The sequence below is a fragment of the Bidens hawaiensis genome, unplaced genomic scaffold (genome assembly GCF_021521415.1).
Source record: "Bidens hawaiensis isolate Kalapana, Puna unplaced genomic scaffold, B.hawaiensis_p1.1 tig00007859_1, whole genome shotgun sequence".
NCBI classification, from domain to species: Eukaryota; Viridiplantae; Streptophyta; class Magnoliopsida; order Asterales; family Asteraceae; genus Bidens; species Bidens hawaiensis.
The window spans coordinates 273,245-289,798 of NW_027491546.1; the positions used below are offsets into that span (position 1 = coordinate 273,245).

Sequence of the window (16,554 nt, forward strand, 5' to 3'; positions counted from 1 at the left end):
TGCCCATTTTTGACAATGTAGTTCATCTTACGAAGATGAATATGTCCCATTCTCCTGTGCCATAATTCTGATTCAGATTCGCTTGCCTTTGTCATTAAGCATGATTCTCCGGTGGCCATTTCAGTAGACCTCATATCCATCACGTATGTATTCGTTTCACGTGGAGCTTTCATTACTATCCATTCTTCTGGTATATGAAAACCAGGCTTCAATACAATCGCTTCATTCTTAGTGAAATGGACAGTGTATTCTTTATCACAGATCTGCGACACACTCAGCAGATTGTGCTTTAATTCCTCCACAAAGTTTACATTTTCAAGTGTCATTCTCCCATTCGACACAGTTCCTCTTCCGGTAATCCTTCCACCGCTTTCACCAGCAAAACTAACTCTAGCTCCCTGAACAGGTTTTAAGTCTTGCAACAAGTGTTTGTTGCCTGTCATGTGCCTGGAACAGCCGCTATCTACAATCCAAAGATTGTTTGCAGCCCTGTTCAACTGTTCCTGCACCATAAAACAAAGAGTTAGAATCTTGAGACCCAAGACCAATTGGTCTTGGATCGATACATCCCGTATCCTGGCTTTCTCAAGTTAGCATCAGGATAATTTCTGTACGTCCTGTTAGGGAATCTCCCTGCAGATTGAGTGTAATGCCTTCCAAACTTTTGAGAATAGAAAGTGTTATTTCTTGTGGTTTGGTTGTAAAAATGAGGTTGGTTTTTATGAAAACTTGAATTCGTTACATTTTGGCATTTTTTAAAGTTTTCATTTTTAGCAGGAACAAAATGACGCTTATTCTCATTTTTATTTGGCTTCACATCTCTAAATCTCGGTTTCAAAGGACAATCTGCAACTAGATGTCCTAACTTGTTACATCTAAAGCAACATCTACTCTCCATTTTCTTGTCAAATGTTGGTTTGGATGTAGAGGCAGTGTTACCAGCCGTTCGTCTCACATAAGGTGGGACGTACGGATTGAGTGGAGAACTCTTTTTAGAAACTTCATTTTTATCTCCATCGGTGGGTAAACCTACCTTCTCTTTTGTCTGACCAGATTCGGACAACATATCCGAATCTGATGAGACTGGACTTGATACAGAAATATTCACACTAGAAACAGGCGAACTTGTTTCGCCACAGCTAACACTTGGTTCGACACTAGTAATTTTGATAGTAGTTGTCTGAGGAACTTCGAAATCAACAGATTTCTGAACACTTGGATTATAAGTATAATTGTGGTTAAAGGGTGGTGGAACTTCGTGATATCCGATTCCTCCCCTCTTTGCAGAGGTACCTGGATCACTCACGAGGTGATCAAGGATGGCCGAGGAATTCCTGAACTGCTCAAGTTTGCGGTTCAGTTCCACCACCTTTACCTGGTGGTCAGCAATCTGTTTATCCCGATCAGCAATCACTTTAGTTTTTTCTTCCAAAACTTCATAACTAAGATCAATTATTTCAATTTTCTCAGCAAGTTTAAGCTTTAAGCTTTGAATGTCTTTTTCACATGCTTTTATTTTAATTTTATAACTTGTTTCTCTTGCTTTTGTAAAATGGTGATCTTCTTTGATAGTTTTAAAGTCAGCATCTAAATGGACATACTGATCAGTTATTGTTTTAAGTTGCTCAGACAAATTCTCACAACTAGTACAAATAGTTGTAGGACTTACCTCGGAGCGATTATCTTTGTCATTTGCCATGAAAGCGGTTTCTTCTTCATTTGTTTTCTCAATTTCTTCAACCTTCTCACATTCTTCAGCTTCAGACTCAGCCATGTTTGCTTGCTCACCAGAACCACTTGGGCGTTGATTCCAGTTGTACTCTCCTGCCTCTCTGGTCAACATGGCATTTATCTCTCTGTTAACTCCTGAGTGTTGTGTAGGTCGACCTTGTCCACGTTCAACCCTCTCATTTCTGCATTCCTTGGCAAAGTGCCCGTACTGTTGACAATTGTAGCACCTTACCTTGGACTTGTCGAACCCGGGCCGACCACCAACGAACTTTCTCCCCGTTTTATTCATGAAACGCTTGACTCGCCTCACTATCATGGCCATTTGCCATTGCAAGTCCATCTCCTCCAGATCATCAGCATCGATCTGGTCATAATCCTCATCCAGAACAGCAGGGTCCACAATCTTCCCCTGGATGTAGTTTTCGTAGGAAGCAATAAATGAAGCATAGACTGCAAACTGCTCTTCAGCAGATTTTACACTCATAGGCATCTTGGTATAATTATTGCTTGATGCATTTACAGAAAAACTACTTGTGGATGCTTGAGGCTTTGAAGTACTAGATCCTCCAGCAACGAAACATACATCACCATTCGTGTTTACAGAAACGTTTCCATCATGAGGAAAGTCGGGACCTGACTCCCCTTTTGAGTAAAAAGCTGCAGATTCAGGTCTCGAACTTGAGCCTGAGTTAATCTTTGCACCATACATACCAGGGTCTTGTATCTGGTCTGTTGGTGTTTCTTTTCGAACCATATTGAGCTCATAAGTTCTGAGCTTGTTTACTGCAGTTTCCAAATCACAGTTAGGAAAGTCTCTGTCTTCCCTCATAAGGACGGTGTACATTTCCCACTTCGGTGGGAGAGCATCGAGAAGCTTTTCGACGATCTCTTCTTCTCGGTAGGCAATCGAATAATTGCTAAGCTCTGTCATTAGATGATAGTATCTGGTGATAATATCATCCAAAGATTCATTCTTCAAATATTTGAAGACGGAGAACTGGGTCTTCAAGAGTTTAATCTTTGAGGCACGGATACCTACGTTCCCCTCGAATCTGTTTTCCAGAGCATCCCAAAGCTCTCTTGCAGAAGTGTACTTTCGGAACGTATGGAGAACTTCTTGAGGAAGTGCCATTGTTATCGCTGCATGGGCCTTGCTCTCGGCCTCATACATTTTCTTTTCTTCGTCCTCCATTTTACTGTACTTCTTCACCACGTCACGTCCTTCGTATTGCATGGTTGGAGGGACGTATCCATCTTGAATGCACACCCACATTTTGGCATCCTGATATTTAATGTACTGGATGAATCTATCCTTCCATGCCACGAAGTCTGTTCCCTTCATCAACCTCGGGGCCTTAGTTGCTGACCCTGCCTCAACTTCCATCTTGACCAAATCGGAGATGTTGATCGATGACATCCTTGTAAAACCTGAAAAACCTGAAAAAAAAAAAAAAGAAAATATTAAAACAGCTCAGTAGGCGAAGTTAAGGATAACTTCGCTTGAAGGTCAACTTCGCTGAACAGAGAACTTCGCTGAGGTCTTTAATTCGCTTGAATTGGCGAAGTTAAAGTTAACTTCGCTTAGCTCTGGCGAACTTATGAGTTGAGCGAACTTGGGTAGTAAGCGAAGTTGTGGATAACTTCGCTAAGGCGAACTTATGAAATCTGCGAACTTAAGTGTGAAGCGAAGTTGCGGATAACTTCGCTAAGGCGAACTTATGAGTTGAGCGAAGTTGTGGTTAACTTCGCCAAACTTTATATCTTCGCCAAAAACCCTAATTCCAGTGACGGCAACTTCGCCTGAATTCAACAACTTCGCCTGAAGATCAGCAAGTTCGCCCGATGAACCTGGAAGTTTTTCCAGATCTGTTTTCTTCAAACCAGAAGCTCCCGATCAATGCTAAGGCTTGAAAAAGACTGTCAAGCACTAGTAGAACACAATCCCAACAAAAATACGTCTCGCGAATAGGTCAAACGAGACGAAACTACACCCGCGTGAAATCCCGAACCTCACAATCGAGCCGATGGCTCTGATACCAATTGTAGGTTCCTGGACGGATCGTACACGGGATGTTCTCTAACAACGCAGGTGCGGAATCCCTGCGTAAGTAGGTTACGAGTGTAGATATAGAATAACACAAGCAATGAATCAAACACGTAATATTATTAACCGAACACGTGACTCGTAGTCACTATTACAGACACTGGAACTAGCAAACACGTCTGCTTAAACTCGAACACTTGACTGAAACCCTAAACTCCTTCACACGACGATTCGGCTGTAATAATCAATATATACACGACAACTTCGCCACAGGCGAAGTTGTCTGTAACTTCGCATATTCAACAAGTTCGCCTGAGCGAACTTGTTGACAACTTCGCTAGTTACACAAACAAAAACATAATCAAATACACAATTACAATACAGACTCGATTACAATTACAAGACTATGAACTACTGACAAACATGTACCAACAATTAACTACTTCTATCTATACCATACTTCTAAGTTATTGCAACCCTCAACGAACGGGGGGTCTGGGGGCAGCGCCTCTGGCAGCGGGGTTCTAGGGGCGGCAACCCCTAGCGGGGTCCAAGGGGCAGAGCCCCTGGCTGGGGTTAAGCTGCCATATTAGCTTGGAAAAATTTTATTTTTATTAATAAGTCTTTACTAAAAACCTCATCAGAAAACTGATATTTAATTATTTAATCAAATCAAATCTTCATTTTAAACGTTACCTTTCATTATTAATTAATTACTTATCTTTAGTTCATATATCATAAAGCCCATGTTTGTCATTCACGTACGTATACGCCGTTTATCTTTCGTTTATTTTACAAAATCATTAACAAGTCTGTATAACCATTATAGGCGTATATGTCCTATAAGTGTGTAAGTTCCTCATAGGCGTATAAGTTCTTTTAGCGTATAAGTCTCCTTGGCGTATAAGGTGTTATGGACGTATAAGTCTAACCGGCACATAAGTAGATCCCGCGTATAAGTTTCTTGAACGTATAAGTCGTGCATATACTCACACATACATACACGTTACACACATACATATACGCTGCATACTTATACGGCTGAGCTCATCCTTATCCGTTGCATACTTATGCGCTGCCCCAACATACACGCTACCTTAACTTACACGCTACCTACTTATTCGCTCCTATACATATACGACGTATATACTTATACACCGTATACGTTCTGTTCAGCTCTTGTATACGCGTTTTTGGGGTTTTTCTTCGATTCCATAGCCGTCAGCCGCCGTTAACCACCATGGTTTATCGGGGTTTGATCGTTTATAGTCTAGGTAGCTTCGGGGTGTCTAGATCTGAGCTAAGGTGGTACTTAAGCTCGTTTATGGTTGATTAAACACCCGAATAAAGCTAGATCTAGATCCCAACGTCTCAAACGGCATCACGGGGTTGCGGTGTCGGGTTCTACTTGTTGGTACAGCTGAGATAAATCATTTCTTACCTTTGGTTGGTATCAAATCGTTGAAAGGATTAGTGTAGAGAGTGTTTGGCTTAAGTGTGTGTTTTTTGAAGGTGTAGGTTATGATGTAGAGATGGATGGAAATGGAAATGATTATGGTTTAAGGGTATTTATACTCCCTTAAGCCCATAGATCTTAGGCTCATCTTTCCTTTTTGGTCCATAATTAATTCCATCTAAAAGCATACTTATCATGTCATCTTTATTATTTTATTACTAGCTTTAGAGCCCATGTAACACACGAGATAATCTAAATAATTAAGTTACAAATAAAACAATGCATAATTTATATAGAATAATGTATTACATCTATGCTTGTATCATTATATATAAATTAATTTTATTTATATCACAAAAATGATTTTTTTCAAAAAAAAAACTTAATAAAAAAATGCACGTACATAACATACCCTAGAACACTCCATGTATTAAAAATTTATTCTCAGTATCATATATGTATAATTGAAATGAATTTGGTTATGAATCAATTTCAGAGAATACTTCTCATATAATAATAGTTTTGAGCTATACTATAAATGTTTTTTGATAAGTTTTAGGGGATTCTCGACTTTGCCAATTGACAAAAAAGAAAAATAGCAGGTTAACCCATTTAATTTTGTGAATGTTTTGCTTCAGTTGAGCATAATTTTGTATGGCATGCTTCACATACAACATTTCGATCACAATTAAAGGAAAAGTCAATGCTGACATGGAAGTGGCATGTCAGAAGTGTTTGTCATTTTTTCTTAAATTTTAATGGTCATGGGATAAATACTCAATGTGAAAAATCCAGAATCTTTTAACTATATCCAAAAATTTCCTTATAAATAAATTCGAAACTCAATCACATTTAAAATTCTAACTTTCATTTGTTTTACATTTTCAAGTCAAAACTTTGAGCCAGTAACAAGTTTGACGATAAATCTATCTGCATTCACAAAATTTTAAAATATTTAGATTACCCTTTTCTTTTACCCGTAACAAATTTGAGCCAAATGTAGTTAATTTGTATCAAACGATCTATTTACCAACTTTTAACCCGTAACAATCGAATTCAAGTTCCACAAAAACCCGAAGCAATCCTTGATTAAAAAAAGAACCCAATAAACTAAATATGATAAACTTTATTATATTTGAAAGTGAATGGTATATACTATTCTTATAATTTAACACATATATGTATAGTTTACTAAATTAACCAAAAAAGTAAATAGATAGATTTAAATCATATATTTATAATTGATAAATTTATATGACAATGTACAAAAAAAATAGATAAATGGATTTATTTTAAAAAAATGGATCAACTTTTAAGCATATATTTATAATTTAACGATTAAAAAAATTAATTCGTAAATTGAAAGCATATTAGAGTTTTTTTTTGTTTTTTTTATAATTTTCAACAACATACATAGTATAATATATTAATGAAAAAATTTAAAATTATATTCTTTTAAGTATTTAACAAGCACAGTTTGTTGTTGATTTTTGAATTTCACTAAGTATGTTGTGAAATATATTCTAACAATTGTATAGTAGTATAATATGTAAATATTTATTTTTATAAAAGTATATATATATATATAGGGGTGAGTTACTGTACAATAATCAGTTATCGTTCATTAGGTATGCGAGCTTTATAAACGTCGATTTTACGCGGTGGCATAATCGTAAATAACCAAATCTAATTCTACAATCTAATTCATCAATTGATTCATCAGACGTCCATCCATATCAATATATTCAATCGTCGATCCATATTAAACTAATCTACAGATTGACATCAAACGAAATTGAGTTATCTAAACCTAAAAAATGTTCGTTACTTGCGAATAAACTTCAAACACAATCGGTCAATTTTTTTTACAATTAATTCTTCAATGTTTCGCCTAATCATACATATTTGAGCCTTCAATTTTACAATTGCAACTTATTTTGGATGTTAAACAAAACTGAAGACGTTGTACATTTAAACGTTCTGACAAAAAAACGAACACCTTTAAACGTTCAAGTTTAAAAGTTCTGTACCAAAACTTTAGAAGTTCTAACAAAAAGGTTTAGAAGTTCTAACAAAAACATCAATCGATTATGGAATTGCGGAAATAATGCACTCAATCGAGCTCTGATTAGGGTTCAAAATATTATGTTTAAACGTTCTGAAACAAAACTGAAGACCTTTAAACGTTCTGTCCAAAAAAGAACATCTTTAAACGTTCTAATACGTTCACAGATGTTCTGGGTGTTATAAAAAATGAACATCTTTAAACATTCTAATACGTTCTGCGTGTAACTTTTCTGAGTAGACTGTGTGCTCTGCCTTCCTTTAGACTTGGTAACCTAGAAGTGTGCCCGGGAACAGTTTTTCCGGGTAGGCTTTACTTGGAGTATTTTCCAAAGGAAAATACTCACCTAGCAGACTTCAATCCTCTTGATTATATCAGACTTTGCCCGACATGATCTTACGAGCAACCTTGTTCTTCAATGGTCCCTTCAACTGCTTACTAGGAAATAGCTTTAAGTTTAGAAGTTTTAAGAAGTTCTGAGTGTTCAAAAAAGTTTGAAAATTATAAGAAGTTCTGGGTGTTCAAAAGAGTTTAGAAGTTCTAAAAAGTTCTGGGTGTTCAGAACTTCTAAAACTAACCAAAAAAAATTAAACACCTGTAAACATGAAATTAAACACTGAAATCACTTCATATAATCCCATAATCATCAAACAATCGTCAATCGACCGTTAATTTGACCATTGATTCAATCATATGAACAAAATATGGAACGCCTGCAATTGGGTTTCTGCAAAACTTAGAATTGATTAAATGAAACTTCAAATTGATGATTAATTGGACCAATTTCAAAGTTTAATTGATCAATTAGTTCAACAATTTCAATTTCAATTGGTCAATTTTATCAACTGAAATGTGAGCAACGATTGATGGTTGTGTCGGAAGAAGATGGTGGTCGCGAAGGTAGATGGTGGACGGAATCGTTGAACGACGATGGTGAAGGTGGCCGGAATCGACGGGAGAAGAGGTTGACGGAGGCCGGCTCGCGTAATTGTGATTTTATGGTTATTGAATATGGACGTCTGAGAATATCGCGTACCTATTGTACGATAAAGGATTTTCGTATTCTATCCTTTATCTATATATATATATATATATAATCTAAATACAGTTTAAAGAAAACTAAATAATTTAATCATGTTATAAAATATAATATAAATGGATTGTAAAAAGGAAAGTGAATAATTATTGATCTATGATATATATTGTCACACCCCGGCTTAGGGCCTAGGTGTATGACCAATAGTTGGTACCTATTTTGTAAATACATCAGAGTTGCAGGTTATTTTAGCGGAAGACTTTGGGTGAATAGAATATTAATTTATTTGAAAACTTCTCGGATAATAAATACCCAGTGTTTGATTTAGAAAGCTTGTTGAAATACCGTTTGCAATATTTTAATAATTGAAAACTGAGCCATCATTACCTTGCGAGCATCTAACTCCATGAATGACTTGCTACCATTACTAATATGTATTCCCTGAAATGTGGGGGAAAAATACGTCAGCTATATGCTGGTGAAAACGTATGACTCTATAAAACATTTGAATGGCATTATAATACAAATGTAGTTTTCTTGACAATCTCAGCGGAAACATTTCTACTTCCGGTATGTGTACCACTGCCCTACACACACAACGGTATTCCCCGAGCCAAACGGCCCTGATCTGAGAACTGGTCGTGACCGTTTAAGCTCGTGGCTTCATTGCCATTGGTTGATTGATTTGAGCTTTTAACAGTTATGTTTGGATCCATACACATGCGTATTCGGTCTGAGTTGATATTATTCTCTACTTTGTATTTACAATGTTTTAGAGATTTCATTATCTCATATAAACATTGATTCACTCGTTAAGACAAACACCCGTTCGTCTTATTGAGTATAAACATATTTTGACTGATGAAAAGGTTGACGTATTCACCTGTACCGTCGGTGTTTGTAAACCTTGACTGTGAATGAATGATTGATTGACTGACTGACTGATTGATTGATTGATTGACCTATAATAAAATAGGTATATAAATATCCGGATCGTCTCTTGATCCGGCTATAGACCTTTAGTCTGGTTTAAATAGCTTTAATTAACCTTGATTGATCATTTGTTTAAATAAAATATTTAGACCCGTAGTCTTTCTGTTTATTTACCAAATCATATGATGAGTTTCTTCCTCTTGAAGAAACATCTATAATCTGTTTCTTCTTCAAGAAGAAACATTCATTGACTGCTATGCATGTAAAATCTTATGTTTCTTACACATGAAGAAACAATGTTTTAACTATATTCTTTGTATACGAATGCTATGTTTCTTAATAGTGAAGAAACTATATTTTCTTAAGAATATAAAACTGATGTTTCTTAGTTGTAAAGAAACACTATTATAATTCTTTGTATGTAAGAAGAAACATTCATTGACTGCTATGCATGTAAAATCTTATGTTTCTTACACATGAAGAAACAATGTTTTAACTATATTCTTTGTATACGAATGCTATGTTTCTTAATAGTGAAGAAACTATATTTTCTTAAGAATATAAAACTGATGTTTCTTAGTTGTAAAGAAACACTATTATAATTCTTTGTATGTTTAAGGCTTATGAAAACATAATTATGATCAGGGTTTGGGCTATACCCCTGACTATGGTCTAATCCATATAATAATAATACCATAATGACTTAGGTCAGAATCCTTACCTTACACGGATATTCGAAGTTTAGATACCTAAGTTTGTACGAGCAGCACTTCTACTCTATGTCGCGTAATGGTGCTTAGATTGTCAGAACTTCGGGCTTAGCACGAACTTCAATGTTGGCACGCAAAACGAGGCAACATATGGTGGCTGTCGTGACGTGCACGTACTTCGAGATAGAATGTCGGGTTATTCTCGTGTAGCACTCACTTAGAGGTTTCATCAGTGTGTGGCACGGATTACGAGGTAACGATTGTCGGGTCAGCACGGAAACCGAGGTAGAGAGTAATTTCTAGAGAGAGAGTCTAGAGAGAGAAAGTTTGGTGTGAAAAATGAGATGTCGTTCACCCCCTATTTATATCTGATTTTGGATCCCATCGCCTACCGCGATGGGTCATCTTCCTTGCTTCGTCGCGTACCACGACCGACACGTGTCGACACGTCGTCTGACACATTCTACCACGTGTCACCAGAGTGTGACACGTGTCCATGAGTCATCACGGATCATCGCGTACCGCGATGGCCGTGTTCTTGGGCTCATCGCGTACCTCGATGGGTCCATATATATTATTTTTCATTTTTAGTCCTTCATCTTTTGTGGCCTGTCACTTCTGGTCTAATTCTCGTTGTCCAAAAATACTAAGGAGGCTCTCAAGCGGCTCGTGTTCTTGGACTCATCGCGTACCGTGATGGGTCCATATATATTATTTTTCATTTTTAGTCATTCATCTTTTGTGGCTTGTCACTTCTGGTCTAATTCTCGTTGTCCAAAAATACTAAGGCGGCTCTTAAGTGGCTCGCTGCGCCATCAAAGCGCCACATTGCGCCCATCGCCCTTCGCCCGAGCCCGTGCGTGTGCGCGTGCGCGTGCGCGTCGGGTGTTTCGCACCCTCCGCTAGGACCACTGGGTGCATGCTAGGCATATAAGAATATTATAATGGAAACTCTCTTCTTTATAAAGAGCTTCCATTTCTTTACCACTTTCCATGTGGGATGGGTTTAATTTCCTTATTTATTCCCATGTGGAATGCTTCCACTTTCTTGCATCTTTCCATGTGAGATGGAATTTCCTTATTCCATATCCTTAACGTAAGATAACTTTGTTTAATGAATATTTTTATTTCCTTATAGAATGATCTTGTTTTCTTTAAGTTTTTTCCCAACACTTATTTTAGGGAATAATTTTGATCCTTCAACTTTACTTAGTTGTCAAAATTTGGATCGAAATTTTGGGGATGTTACATATATTAGTTTTTGGAGGGAAAAATGTTGTGAGGATTAACCACAAACTGACACGTGTCTACAATTATTTTACTTTATTAGAAATAGATAGATTTCTCTACTAACTCAAGTAACTTTTCCATCATAAATAAATAAATAAATAATATATTAAATATTATTCTTAGAAAATTCGGGATGTTACATTATTATTTACCTAAGTGAAATAAAAATAACAGAGTGTGGACTTGGAATAAAAGATGAAATAAGGTATGGTGATGGGCCTTGGGTCTATGGGCTTAGTGGTATATAAACACCCTTAAACCTCCCTAAAACCCCCCATTCCACCAACTTTGCCTCCATGCACCACCCTCAAAAACACACAAATACTCCTCTTTCATTCCGGCTGAGATCCAAATCCGAACCAAGAAGAGATTGTGTTAGATCTTCATCAAACAACAAGAAACATGTCTAGATTCACATGTTGAATCATACCCGAAGCAAAAAGGTGACCCAAAAAGGTACATTTAGATTAAAGGTTAAGTTTTTGAGGTCGGTTTGCCCTAGGATTTGATACTAAGGCAAAATGGGCCTTATTATGTAATAAAAATGTAATCTTGAAGGTAAATACGATGTTTGGAATGAAACGGGAAAACCAAGTGATATTTGGGACGTGTTAGAATGAGAAAACGAAGTTGTTATGGCCCGGAATTCGTTTTATCAGTAAAACGGGCATGATGGGATGTTAGAAGGTGATTAGAATAGAAATACACAAAAAACGATGTTTGAATTGAGTTATGAAGAAACTCGATTCGTTTGGAAAACGAACCGAATTGAATTGAAACTTGAATCTGTTGGTTTGAAAACTCGATTCGAATGGTTTGAAAACTCGATTCGAATGGTTTGAAAACTCGATTCAGATGGTTTGAAAACTCGATTCGAATGGTTTGAAGACTCGATTTGAATGGTTTGAAAACTCGATTTGGATGGTTTGAAGACTCGATTCGAACGGTTTGAAAACTCGATTCGACTGGTTTGAAAAATCGATTTAATTTTTCATTAACATTTTACACGTAAAACAACAAATCTCATTAACATTTTACATGTAAAACAACAATTCTTTAATATTTTACATGTAAAACAACACGTTTTGTTATAATTTTAATGTAAATTCAATTATTATATATATATATATATATATATATATATATATCAAAAACCAACTTACGGTTATCTAACAAATTTAGTGTTCATGAAAATTAACAAGTTATGTTTTACACGTGTACAAGACAATGTGGCGGTTATAATATATATATATATATATATATATATGCATTTTTCTTTTCCTGTTGTTTTTCCATCGTCACGAGTACAAGAAAAATCCCCCTATCCCCACCTAAAAAAACCTAACCACTAACACAGAAAACCTAAACCTCATAGAAACCTATCCCTAGATGTTAAACTAGTAAAACTACATCAGAAGGCTAAACCGAGATTTTTTTTTTGGGGGGGGGGGGAGAGATGATAGATAAAAATTTTGGTTTTTTTTATTATTTTAGTTTTATAAATATTTTAATTATTTTTCGAAGGCTAAATCGATTATTTTTTGGAACGAGAAATGCTAGATAAGCATTTTGGTTTTTTTCTTTTTTTTTTCCTTTAATTTTGTATTTCAATTTTTTTAATTATTTTTTGAAGGGGTTTTTTTCCTTATAAAAATTGATATGTTGTAGGTGATTAAGGGTGTACTATAATATGTGGGGAAATGGTTACGGGTTGGGAAGGGTGTTCCTAGTTCTCCACTATTTTGGAGTTTACCAATGAACTCATTCATATATATGTATATGTATATATATAGGGGATGGTTCAAGAGAGAAATGATATTATTGCAAGAAATGTAAGAAATGAATATGGACCACTAGTTTTGTTTTAAGTTTTAAATGTTTAAAGCTAAATAAAAAAACTATTAATTAATCTCTTTCTTCAATTAATATAACTAATAGACCACAATACTTATTTATTTAATTAATATAACTAATTAAATTATTATAATTAGAAAATATTAAAAACTCATTTATTTTTATAACTTGCTTTTTGTTTCTTGAATTTTTATCCTACACACGTATAATTTATTCATACATTAAAATTTCTTTCTATCCAAAACTAATTTCTTCCAACTCAATATATTAATATCCATCAACACATACTTACATTATGATGAATAATACCAAAAAATAATTTTACATGTGCTTGCATTATATATCAATAAAAACATACAACCTACACAAAAACGTATAATCTACACTTGTTATAAGAATAAGACACATATAACCTACACACGAAAAACTTTTAACCTACACACAAAATTCATCATCAATAAAATACACACGCACACGAAAACATATAACCTGTACACAAAAACATATAACCTACACACGAAAATTTTAACTTTGTGTAGATTATCTACACTTGTTCAAAACAAGTGTAGGTTATATAGCTTTGTAGGTTATATAACTTTGTGCAGGTTATATAACTTTGTGTATGTTGTATATTTATTAAACTTTGTGTAGATTATACGTTTTTATTGCTCAAAACAAGTGTAGGTTATATAAGTTTGTGTAGGTTGTATATTTATCGAACTTAAATACGTTGATATATGCTATATTGAGTGGAAGTTATTTTTTTAATATAAAGAAATAGTATTATATGAATAAATTGTATTTATGTTGAATAAAATGAAGAATATGTAAATAAAAAATAAAATTAAATTAGTGTTTTTATCTTTTTAATTATTATAGTTAAATTAGTTAGATATATTAATTAGAGATATTTATTATGGTTATATTAGTTGTATTAATTGAAGAGAGAGAGTGTATTTATTGTTGCATTTACATCTTTTTTATTTATTTTGAAATATTTAAAACCTAAAATAAAACTAGTGGCTCATATTCATTTCTTTCATTTCTTGCAATAATTTGATTTCTTTCTTGAACTTAAACATATATATATATATATATATATATAATACACATCAATTCTCGAGCCCCGTTGTTATCTGTAACATTCAAATGGGTCTGAGGTTGAATCGTATCATTTTATTTATTTATTTATTTTTATTTGTTTTTTACAATACAAAGTTCTTTACAATAAAATGTTCGAAGAAAAAAAGAAATTGTTGGGTCTATATTTGGTAGTTTGTACTTAGTTATATGTTTATTGGGTTTTCGTGGTGGGCTATGTATGTAAACCGATATCACTAAGGGATCTCGGTGGGCTTTGGGCTAGATTGTTAGCTTCCCTATATATAGATAACATGTATAGGGTTTATGCTGGTTGTTCACATTAAACACTTTCTTAACCACCATCTAGAGAGCAATACGATTTTGTGTAATCTCATGTACTATACGATTTAATAATATAATCGTGTGCATTTGGAGTATTATATCGTGTTCATTATATTCATATTGTTCGTATTTATCGTTCTTGAATCATCACGTTGTTAGGATTCCGCACTAACATCGTGTTTGGGTTGATATCATATTGTAGTGATCCAGATTCGGGACTTACAATTGGTATCAGAGCCTTTGACGAATTCAGGCTCGTTATTGTGATATCAACCGATTCAAGATATAAAGGTTTGGTGGTGTTGTTGATTTTTCCGGCGAGTTGTATTTTTCCGGCGAGTTGTATTTCGGAGAAGAAATAGTGGTATTTTTGGTGAGAGATTTGTGGTGTTTTGGAAACAAATAAAATCCCATTAATCTTGGGAGTTTGTTACAGTTGATATTCTGCTGATTCTCTGGTTTTCGGTCAACATCATCTGTTTTTGGCCAAGATTTAACTTGCTGAACAAGTGTCATCTAGTTTTTGGTCAAACTTTGTGTTCTCGGTCAACCTTGGTTGTCGGTTGTTTTCGGTCAACGTGTGTTCTCGGTCAACCTTGGTTTTCTGTCAACATCTAGTTTTTGGTCAAACTTTGTTGTTCTTGGCCAAAGTGGGTTTTCGGTCTACTTTAGTTCTCGGTCAAGGGAGTTCTCGGCCAAAGGAGTTCTCGGTCAAGGAGTATTTTGGCGGGAAAATTTTTCTTGAACGAAAATTTTCTAGAATACTCCTTATTAGTAAAAATCCATCCTTGAAAATTTTGGCGAAAACAATTTTTTTTTCGGGTAATTTTCGGTGAAATTTTGGCGGGAAATTCAAAAAAATTTGTCTTGAACGAAATTTATCTTGGACGCCTCTTTTGAGCGGGACATATTTATTGAGTATTTTGGCGATCATATTTTTTCAAGAAATTTTGGCGGGAAAATCAGTTTAATCTCTTTAATTACTCAACGGATTCTCCACAACTCATCTCAATGTTTGGAAGTACTCTTAATCAGTCTGCTCCCTCACAAGAAGTGTATCAAAATTCATTTGAGATAAGTTTTAAACCATGTTCTTTAAATTTTGGTGAAAAATAAAAATGTATAATCTTCATAACGACAGTCTAAGTAGAGATATGGAGAGAATAAATTCAGAAAATTTTAAACTTAAGAAAAATGAAAAGGGCTTTCTAGACAAAATAGAAGCACAGAACAAGGACATTAAAAAGCTTAAGTCTGATTTTAGTATAAAAAGTTTTCATCATCTAGATGCTAAACAAGAAATTGCTGAGTTAACTAGTAACTAGTAAGTTTGGAAAGGCTGAACTTGATTTTAAAAAATTCGATGGTTCCAGTAAAGTAGTTAACTCAATGATTGAAAACCAATTGTGGTGGAAGGAAAATGAAGGAGAGGGAATAGGATACAGTCAAGTTCCCTCCCCCCCCCCCCTCTACAACCACAATTATGTCCCTACCCCTGTTACTAAAGAACAGGAGGAAAAGATAAAGGACATGAAGTATGGTAAACAGGTTCATTCTGAAACTGTTGGATCAGGATCCCTAGAGGAAATCAAGCCTGTTTTTAAATGTGTGAACAGTTTTGATGCTTCTACTTCATGTGCAGATATAGTAAATGATGTTTCTTCTGATAGAGTAAATGATGTTGTTTCTGATAGTAAAGTGGTTCAGGCTAGTGAAAGTAAATCTCATTCTAATGTGTCATCAAACTCAGATGACACCACAACACAAAATTGTACTAATAATAATACACATAGTTGTGGCAACAAAGGGAAGTCACATAAGAAATCAGCACAACAAGGACAGTCTCGTCCTCATAGATCCTCCGGATCTCCATGTGCTGATAAATCAGTGGGTGATATCTATATTAAGAGGCAAACATGTTACCACTGTGGCACGCTAGGACATATAGCCAGAAATTGTGTTCATCGTCTATATGTTCCATAGTACAAGCAAAATCAGAAGGCTGTGCCA

General features: G+C 35.0%; 1 long non-coding RNA gene across 1 annotated transcript in view; it reads right to left on the reverse strand.

The window, feature by feature from the left end:
- The window catches only part of LOC143636325 (uncharacterized), a 256,311-nt gene that overhangs the window by 164,021 nt on the left and 75,736 nt on the right, over nt 1–16,554 (reverse strand). The gene's annotated exons all lie outside the window — the stretch shown is intronic.